The sequence below is a fragment of the Mirounga angustirostris genome, unplaced genomic scaffold (assembly GCF_029215605.1).
Source record: "Mirounga angustirostris isolate CCGP_5_RB_7025 unplaced genomic scaffold, mMirAng1.0.hap1 SCAF_8, whole genome shotgun sequence".
In the NCBI taxonomy this organism is placed as follows: domain Eukaryota; kingdom Metazoa; phylum Chordata; class Mammalia; order Carnivora; family Phocidae; genus Mirounga; species Mirounga angustirostris.
Window position 1 is genome coordinate 66,402,131 of NW_026991716.1, and position 11,049 is coordinate 66,413,179.

The following is an 11,049-nucleotide window of genomic DNA, read 5'->3' on the forward strand; positions in this document are numbered from 1 at the left end:
AAAAAAAGAAAAGAAGGAAAATCTCAGAGGTGATGGCAAGTAAAGTGGGATGAGGATGAGGAGGGGTTTGGACATTCAACCACATTTTATTTTATTTTATTTTTAAAGATTTTATTTATTTATTTGAAAGAGAGAGAGCACAAGCAGGGGGAGTGGGAGAGGGAGAAGCAGGCTTCCCACTGAGCAGGGAGCCTGATGCAGGGCTCGATCCCAGGACCCTGAGATCATGACCTGAGCTGAAGGCAGACGCTTAACTGACTGAGCCACCCAGGCGCCCCATTCAACCACATTTTAAAATAACCCTACATCATCTTGCTCTTCATTTACAATGATTTTTAACTTTTGGGGGACCAAGTACCTCATAAAGAATCTATAAAAACTTTTGTCCATTACACTTAAAAAATAGTTAAAATGATAAATTTTATGTTATGTATATTTTACTACAGTTTTTAAAAAACTTTTGTCCAGGAAAAATATGCAAATAGATACAAAAATAGATAATTTTATGGGATCCACAGATGGCCTGAAGTCCACCATGGACTTTCTGGAGATTCAGGGACACCCTGCTAAGAACGTGTGTATGAGGTAGAGCTAAGGCAGTTGCTTATGTAAACAAGATATGAGAGAATATGTGGCAATCATTTGAATAGTCTCACCAAAATGGTGGCAAGAGATTCCAAAATAGATTTTCTGTTAAGATTTCTCATTTGACTGTGTACCCCAGGGCCCATCAAGGGACCCTTGTCTATGTCTCAATATATTTTTGGTTGCCTGGCAAGGAGGTGAGGTTGGTACTAACATCTAGCAAATGATACCAGCGATGGTAGGGAACAGCCTAAAATGCACAGGACAGCTCCCCACCACAAAGAAACTCTCTGGCCGAAATGTCAACAGTGCCAAAATTTAAAAACCCTGGTCTATACTAATAAGTTGCTCAAACATCTTCTATAAGAAAATGTTGGTCACCTCTAAAATTGGTTATAGAGAGAAACAAGAAAAGTGTAGAGAAGCATCCATTTTAATCCAAATAAAAATGTCTTTTTTTTTTTTTTGGCTTTGCAATAGATTATCATCTTGGTGTTCTTTAGTTTTATAATTACACAATATGTTTATTGTTGTCCTTTGAGGGCAACACCAGTTTTACTTAAATAATGAAAGTATCAAATAATGCAGTGTTAAGACCCTTGTTTTTGATCAACTCTTTTTTTTTTTTTTTTTTTAAGATTGTATTTATTTATTTGACAGAGAGAGACACAGCGAGAGAGGGAACACAAGCAGGGGGAGTGGGAGAGGGAGAAGCAGGCTTCCTGCCAAGCAGGGAGCCCGATGCGGGGCTCGATCCCAGGACTCTGGGATCATGACCTGAGCCGAAGGCAGACGCTTAACGACTGAGCCACCCAGGCGCCCCTTGATCTACTCTTGATCTAAAATAGGTCACTGGCACCGTTTCATAAAGGCAGGGGGACCTCGTTTGTGGAATGAGAATAATCTGGCCAGTCCATCTGCCCAGCAGGGTTAGCCTGTGGCAGTCGCTATAGCAAATATCTGTGTTTTATGAATACCACTAAGTAACACAAGCGGCCAAAAACGAAAACAGCCTTGATTAAGTGCAGACTAAGTGACCTTTAAAATTATTTCATTGCCTCTGGACAGCGGTTTGGCTTATTGCGGACAGTAATACTCAGTATGCATTTGTGGTACTTGGGACTGTATCTAAGTAAGGCCAGGCAAGCACATCGCCACACGTCAGCCAGTCTTCCCTCTTAGGAGTACACACTGGCCAGCCAGCTTTATCTTGGCGAAAGCCGTAGTGATCCTTAAAAAGCTCAGCAGGATGGCTTGTATGTACTCTGTCCTATTTTCCAGCTGAGTATAGTGACTTACTTACTATCCCAAATTAAGTTTTCTCACTGCAAACTTGAATGCTCATGGTATCTGAAAAAATTTAAAATCTTACAGAAACAGATAATATAAAATGCAAGCATGCTGTTATTGAAGTAAACTATAAAGGAGCTCAGCTTTGTTTTCAATAATCCCTTAAATTCGGGGCGCCCGGGTGGCTCAGTCATTGGGCAGAGTCTGCCTTTGGCTCGGGTCATTATCCCGGGGTCCTGGGATCGAGTCCCGCATCGGGCTCCCTGCTCCGCGGGGAGCCTGCTTCTCCCTCTCCCACTCCCCCCTGCTTGTGTTCCTCATAAAAATATGTTAGGGCTCAAAATTAGTCCTTTCTTATCCCCTAGTGCACAAAACTCACATTATTTTAATGTTCTGGGGATGCCTGTGTGGCTCAGTCAGTTAAGATTAAGTGTCTGCCTTCAGCTCAGGTCATGATCCCAAGAACCTGGAATTGAGCGTCACATCCATTGGGCTCCCTGCTCAGCAGGCAATCTGCTTTTCCCTCTGCCCCTCCCCCCACTCGTGCAAGTGCACTCTCTCTCTCAAATGAACAAATAAAATATTTGAAAAAAAAGTATCTCATATATTTTAATGTTCTGGATTCAAATCATGTTTAGCACCCACAAACTAATTCACATTAAGGTATAAATGGGTGATGACAACTGGAATGTGCTAAGACTTCAAAACGTATTTTTTAGATCTTAAAATAATTAAAATAAAAGAATTTTTAACTAATTAACATCAGGCAGGAAGCAGGGTAATTTTTTAGCGTCTCTCAAATTGCAGCATATAAGCAATTCCCAGATAGTATCAATAAAACTGGTTCCAAATCACAAATTTGTACAGATCTCACTTTCATCGATAAATGAGATTTACCAACACTTAAGCATAGCGTGTGACATCAGAACTTAGCTCCTAAAGATGGGAAAGGAAGCTGAAAGAAGAAACCTAAGTTCTACTGAGCAACTGCACTGCTCTGAGAATGGTCTCGGACTACACTTACATAAGGTAATCCTCGTAAAGTCTTTTCAAGATAGATCCTATTAGCCCCATTTTAGAGATAGGAAAACTGACATTTACAGTGATTAAATAGTTTGTCCTAAATTGCATACTAATAAGAAAAAAACAGGATTTAAAGCAATTCTGTTGATTCAAAATTCCAAAATCTTTGGATAAACACCTGGCTCATTTTGTCTGAACAAAAGGAAACCAGCATCCTGTAAACACCTACCATGTTTACTTACTTTGTGAACTAAGCACTGCCACACAGTAGCTTTTTAATCCTTAGAGTCTGTGAATAAGACACTATTTTCCCCACATTAATAGATGAAGAAAGTGATGCTCAGTGAGGTGAAGGTCACAACTGGCAAGTGGCAAATCCAGAACTGGAACCAAGGTCTGCTTGGGTCTGGATTCTAACTCTAATTCCAAGTTTACTGAAGTTTCTGTGTCATGTATTCTTTGTTTCAACTAAAAATGTGTGATAACTGGGGCATCTGGGAGGCTCAGTGGGTTAAGCATCAGACTCTTGGTTTGGGCTCATGTCGTGATCTCATGGGTCCTGGGATTGAGACCCACACCCTGGGAGCGGGGGAGGGGGACGGGCCTCCATGCTCAATGGGGTGTCTGCTTGAGGATTCTCTCTCTCTGCCCCTCCCCACTGCTTGCACTCATTCTCTTTCTAAAATAAATGCATAAAATCTTTAAAGAATGGGTGATGATAATCAAAGGCACAGGGCAAAAGTATGTTGAGCAGAATTTTCTCCAATTTATTTATTTTTTTATCCAGAACATAGGCGATTCCACAGCCTTGCACATTCACTATTATAATTTTTGCTCCTTAATGAAAGCAAATCTTTCCTTTATATATAATCTCAATGTTCTGACTTTAAATCAGTTTTGTGTATACCGATAAGTTGATGTCTTGAGGATTTATTGGTTTTGTTGTTTGTGGCAGTGTTTTAGGATCCTTTGAGGAGATAAAAGGGGAGAGGAAAATAATGAAAAGCTGGTGGCAAACAGGGGTGGGGCTAATACTTCACACAATTGTAAAACAGAAAAAATAAGCATTAATTTAGAAGTTTTAGCTATACAATGCTAAGACAAACCTAATATTTGAAAATATCCTGTTACTTTCCTGAATTTAATTTTCACTCAGAAATTTGACTCCATGTAAAAATAGGCATAATGTCCCAAGTACCAAGTTTTTGACACACATATCTCTCAGTAACTTTCCATAAATGAGAAATACCTCCTGTCACACATTACTCATCAGAGCAGAAGCATCTATATTTAATACTGCTATATCCAGCAGCTTAAATGTACATTTTAATGCATACCAATTCCCTTGGAAGAGACGAGTGGGCATGGTATGTGCCCTGGTTGGTCAAGGTTGTAGTCAGACATGGAGGGACAGGAATTTGGGAGCAGACCAAGAAGGAAACCTGTGTCCCCTTGATAGAACGTCATACTTAGAAACAAACAAACAAAATCCCTAAAGTTCTATTATAATTTAATGCTTCAGATTAGCGTTTAGAAAACACTATTCTCAAAGATAAAGTGAAACAGACCTAATAATGCAGTTTCCTTTCCAAGTCTGAATACAAATTATTCACCTGGGGCTGTTGCCATAATTCTCTAAATCACAGAACTGAATGCAATTGTTGTAGTACTTTGTTTATAATGATGACGACGACGACGATGATGATGATGATGATATAGCACAGTAATAAAAAAGCAATCATATCTACATCATGATAGCATTACAAGGACTAATAGGGGAGGGTGCTATTTAAAGTATGTGACACCAAGTGCTCAGTAATGCTAATTCCCTCCTCAACTTCTGCTGCTTTTAAAATGAAGCAAATTTCCAGTAATGTGTCTTTGCTGGAATACAACTCTAAGCATCATGATCGTACACGAAGGAGATTAAAGACTTTAAACTATGTTTTGTAATATAGAATAAAAACTTACTTGGACACTGACACACACATTCATTTAACTCAAGTAAAACTCAAGTTAAAAAACAAAAGGACAAGATCCTTTCTGAAGTAGGGTCATTTGATTCTTATTTCCAATCCAGGGTTAGGAAACTCAACAGTTTCTTCAGTTATGTGGGCAGGTGCCAAGAAATTGACAAACATTTTTCATCAATAATTTAAATTATTTTCACTGAAGAAGGAAAAAATAAACCTTATGAAATATTTTGGGAATAAAAAGTGGGGAGGGGCTTTCCCTGAAATCAAAAGACTGCTCTAGCATATTAGGTTTCTAAAACATAATAAGAATAAAGTATAACAGATAGAAAACACACCTCTTTCACCTTTGATTATTTACTATGTTTATAAAAGATAAAACCGATATAATATGTAAATGTGTGTGTTTATAATCCAAGTGGGGTTCCCAAATGAAAAGGATTACCAAGGAAATTGTGCCACTTGCCATGTGTTGGTAATTGTTATTTCTTTGTTTCATTTGTTGTTTTATCATTTGTTTTGTATTTTTAATTAATTTTTTTCTTTTCTTTCTTTTTTTTTTTTTTTTTACAAAAGACAAAGTCCTTATTTGGAAGTGATGTAAACACAAAGAACTGAATCTAAGGGTCATGCTTTGCTGATTCAGATCCAGAAGTGAGCTGTTTGTTTTAGGGTAGACTGAGGATCTGAAGCATCTGGGAGAAAGCATGTAAGGGGAGACATTTAACAGCTGCCAAAGCTGAGGCAGGAATATTATGTAAACAAGTCAGGAAAACACCACCTATTGTACATTAAAAAGTGTATTTTCTCATCTGGAAGTTTTATGTTGCTTTTGTTCTGGTTGTGTTTTACATATAGAATCTTGGGAAATGACTGATGCTTTATAACTAAGCTGTGTTTTCCTGTAGATCCTTATTACTCAGTGTGGTCCATGAAACAGCATCATTGGCATCTCCTGAGAGCCTGTCAGGAATGCAGAATCTTAGGCCCCACCCTAGACCTTCTGAATCAGAATCTGCATTTTAACCAACTCCCCAGGTGATTCATATGTCCAACAAATTTTGAGAAGTACCACCACAAAAAAACAAATCCACTTGACTTGCCATTTCATTCAGGGGCCCCCTTCACACCCACAGATACTCTGTGTGCCAAGCATTGTTCTAAAAGCTTTATATACATACTCTTAGTGGATCTCACCCTAGCCAAACTTTGCAATTAGCTGAAGAGAATTTTTAAAAGAAGAATTTCAGACCCTACTCCAAATAATATAATTTAATTAGTCTGAGGCAGGGTCTGAGCAAAGATTTTTTTTAAAGGTCCCCTGATGAATCCAATGTGCAGCCAGGGTTGAAAACAGTTGCATTATTCCATTTAATTTTTAGGCAGACTTAAAGGTGTGTACTATTACATTTACAGAGGAACTTGCTCACGGTTGCAAAACACAGACTTAAACTCAGGTCTTTCTGACGTCAGACTTGCTCTTGCATTTGAAACCTACGAATATGTTGGGGTTCTTTGTGGGGGTCATCTTCATGCCAAACTTCCCACTGTGTGATTGTTTACCCCAACATACTAGGCTCTGTGGGAAAGCCTCTGAGGGGCAGGGGAAAAGAGAGTGGACTCAAGGACCTTACAGCCTGGCAAAACTGGGGTGGCGAGGTGAAGGGACAAAAAAAGTGTTTCCTCACAAAATCAGACCAGTCTAATGCTGAACCCATTGAGATTATTCAATGAAATAAGGATAGATTGATGAACGATGGCGGCAATGCAGGTCTACACACACAATCACAAACTGGGTTAGCAAATAAGCTTAGAAGAGACAACCAGATGTGTTTGCAAAAGTACCCGGGGGTACAGCTCCTGGACCAAGGAACCTACCCTTCGTGGACTGCTCTATCCCTGCAGTCCCATCACCACACTTGTGAGCAAGAGATATCCTGAAAATGAGTTATTCTAATATAGAATGACCAATCAGAGGCCGGTGTGTGGAATGTTCCCACAGAGTCAGGAAGGATGTGAGTCATGTCTACATGCATCATTCAGGCAAGCCATGTGTAGATTCTTTTAAGCATTTACCATACATGGATCCCCATATCACCATCTATTCACTTTAGGTACAGGAAATATTCTCAGGCCATTCTTGTTATATAGATTTCCAGCTGGTAGTTTTGGAAAGGATTTTTCCTATCCTTTGAAATTTGAACTAATCAGTCAAAAGAAATGGGCATTTTCTTTTACAAACTACACTTGGAATAGTGTTAAGTCTTCCCTTTGTCAGCTGGCCCAACTCCAGGGACTGGCTCTCTCTCAGGGAGTACTGAAAATCCTAGTATAATCCTAAAATGTGGATGTTGACTTTGAAAGTCAGATTTAACTGACAGATGTGTGAAATGGCACATAGAAAACTCCCCGCTGGGGATCATGAAAATGCCAGGGAGGAACAGTTAAGGAGGAATGGCAATGATATAACCTAACTTGTTTTCTCATTTTATATGATCCATTCTCTGACACAAAAATTTATGTTTGTGATACATAATATTGTACTCACATTTATATGTGCCTCTTTTTAAAGTAAATGCCCAACTTACACAGACTTAAAAGTCTGCCTTCTGGGGAAAACTGACATGTAAGTATACCTTACTTCTGTGCAAAAAACCATCCCTCTCTTTAAATGGTAAATGACAAATGTTTCACTTTTGAACTATAGATGTATTAACCTCAAACCAATGAAATTTTGGAAAGAAAACCACAGTGATGAGAAAAATCATAGTGGCGAAAGATCTATCTAAGTAATTAGTTCTCTTTAATTTGAATATAAATTCTTTGTCTTCTAACCTCTGAATTAACCCATTGCCACGTTAATCAAAGGTCACAATGTTTTAAGTACTAAGATTTTAGCACTTCCCAGGACTAGAGATGAGTAAGAAAATAATTGATTTTGCATATATGAAGAAGAATTTTAGGTTTGTTTTAGGGATCCTCTGCCTGAATCTATTTTAAATAAATGATAAGCCCCCTTTCCCTTGGCTCATGGATCTTCATTTCACTGAGCCTAGAGAAGTCAATACCATTCGCAGTATCCCGGAAGGAGTTAGAGATGGTCAATACCATTCGCAGTATCCCGGAAGGAGTTAGAGATGGTCAATGGTGAGCAACTCAGCGGCACTCTGCCCCCTGGTGGACCGTTCGAGGATGGACTTTGATGAAGGTGTAGAAGCTTCGCTCGCCACCCACTCACTCCCCCTACCAGCCTCCACTCCACTTGCGAAAGCTCCAGGAGTTGCCCCAGTTAAAAGCTTTTGCCCCCACTAATTACACATTAATTTTAATCAACAACTTTTTTATATATGTAAAAGCCTGGGCTGTGAATCAGCCCTCCGGAGTTAAAATAAGAACCATATTAGGTCAACATGTTATCATTGGTTATCATGGCTTTTCATGGGTAAGAGAAAAGCACAAAAGTGGAAAATGAAACACTAAGGAAAGATGCAGATGTGGTGAGAGGCTTTGGATTCTGGGGAAAATCTCTAGACGAAGAAGGAGAAGAGTTTAAAAGGATGCTATAGGAAATGAAATATTTGGCAATTTCCTTTTTGGCCATTAAGGCCACGGCAAACCAACCCTCATGTTCACTTTTGGCCTTTGGGCTATTTTTTCACCAGCCTAAGTGGGTGAGTGTGAAAGACTCCTAACTTCGTCACTTCTAGTCTAGCCAGGTTTCTCCCACTCAGGCTGGCTTGGTCCTCCGCAGTTCAACCGCTCTCTAATAGCTACAGGTGCTGTGCATTCACAATGGAGGTGATGGGGGAAATAATGGCTAAAGAGGAAGTACATGTGCTGAGTGTCAGGTATTTTGACAGGTGCTTTCCAGGCACAGGTGCATGCAACAAATTGCAAGTAGGCTGCCTTTGAGGAGAGCCACACAGCTATAAGGTGCTCTATTTGCTATTCAAACTGAGGACTTCCTGATTCCAATGCTGTTTTTCTGTCCACTCCTCTGCTGTTCCCATAGGTCGGTCTCCTCCTCTCCTGTTTCCCCAACCCTGCTTCTAACCCTGTTTCGCCGTTTCCTTTTTCTGTGTTTCCAGCACCATGCAGTACCTTGGAATCTCACTACCTAGCCTAGAGACTAAAGGTTCCCTCTGAAAATAGGGATCTGGAAAACTCTTGTGATGGTGCATCCGACTTACCTTCTTTGCAGCATGTGAGAGCATGATCTGCCTCATTCCTTTTAAATTCTTCCTACAAACGAAATCCCCCAAATTGTGGCAGTACTTGGGGCAGTCCACCACAGCCGCGTTTCTCCTCAATTATTCTCTCTTGCAGGTTCAAAGTCCTAAATGCAGCCCAGAATCCAAAGAACCAATCTTTCCCATCTAATAGAATCACCACCCATTCTTTTTTGAACACGAAAAGGACTTTATTAGTTTCCTAAATGTCATTTCCAATTACACATCTGTTGAAAGGTGGAACACCAAAGGCAATTTTCAGTCACAGGACTCCATCAAATACACATAATCTGAGATTTTACTGCTTGAGTGAATTATAGTCCTCTCAGGGTTCCTGGTTAAAGAAGATAAAACTAAGATAATAGAGAGGAAAAGTGAAGAATATTACTCTGTAGGAAATTTGTTGAACTCCATAACCATTCATTCATGGGTGCTGTGTCCGTTTTTAAAAAGGAAACTCTAAAATTCCTAGAAACACAAGACAATATTGGTATCTTTGGATGAGTATACATTCGTATATTTGTGTGAAATTTTGTGCAATTAAACAATATGGCAAATGTTAGTTGTTACCACAGCCAATGAAAACATATTTTCATTTCTATGTAAGTTACACATTTCCATCTCCCATTTTATGTTCTGCGAAAAAGCCATATGTCTAGTTTATGAAACAAACTATGCTAGAGGCAGCAGTAACTGACAAGGAACTTAACAGTCTTAACTACATACCCCTGGGATGAGTACACTTTGCATTATCATGTGCAATGCTGGATGATGATTCAAGATCTCTTGTAACTACAAGGGTTTGCAAGCTTCTACTTCACACAATATGCCTCAAATTCAGTCAATTCAGCCAAATAATAAAGCAAAACCGTTAAGTCGGTAATCTACAAATGGCAAGCAACCCATGTGACTAAGTTGACCATGTTTTGTTAATATGAGGACACAATCATTGCAGGTGCCCTATAAAGAAGTCATTTTTAAGTGGCTATTTATTTCAATTAATTTCACCCCCTCCCCCTGCAAGCTCCTAGAAGTTCGCTTAATTGTTTCTTAGGCCCAAAGAAAACACAGCTGCACAGACAAAAGACAAACATATTGGTAACATAGAAGCAAATACCGTGCTGGATGCACATTCCTATCAGTACTAAGCGAGATTTCTCCATAGGAGAAATGTCACAAAACAAACAAACAAAAACCCTTGGGAAATCACAGAAATATAGGGATTGTCCAATGCCTAAAATTTTATTTTACCCCAGCGACAGGTGTAAATGTTGATCAAAATCCCCCTTTTTATGTTGTTTATGTGTGAACTTTCGAATAGTCTATTTTCAAGAGTCATTAGCCCAAGTGAAGGTCTGCACAGTAGGAAATCAGCAGCTACTTCAGCTCAAGACACCTACTGTCCAACAGTCTGCACTGGGGAGTTTCAAGCAGGGAGGGAATCCATTTTACAAAGACAACCTCCTCCTGCAGACAAAAGCTATCAAACAGCAGAAAGCTCTCTGAAGAATGCAGTGTGGAATCTTCTTTGGCCTATTAAATGCTCCACATACAGATTTTTTTTTTTCCCCTGTGCAGATGATCCTTCAGGGCTACTCTTTTTTATTTAGATAATGTATTTTTCATCTTTTGTTGTGTTCATCTTTCCCTGTGTTGGAGAGTCCTCAGAGTGAGTTTGAGATAACAACTAAGTATTACTGAAATTTGAAAAGACAGATAAATATAAAGTATTACTGATATTATATTCATTGAGGTATCAGGTCAGTGACGAATTTCCCAGGTTCAAAAGCTTGTCAGTTCCCTGATGGCCTAGTAGGTCAGGTCTGGTTCCATGAGTTACAGGGAAAACAGGCTCAATTTTAGCTTCTCTAAGCTTTTATAAAGTCCTTGCATGTCATTTTCTAATAATCTTTGTTCCCACCCAACCTTCAATAGCAAGGGAAAATAAA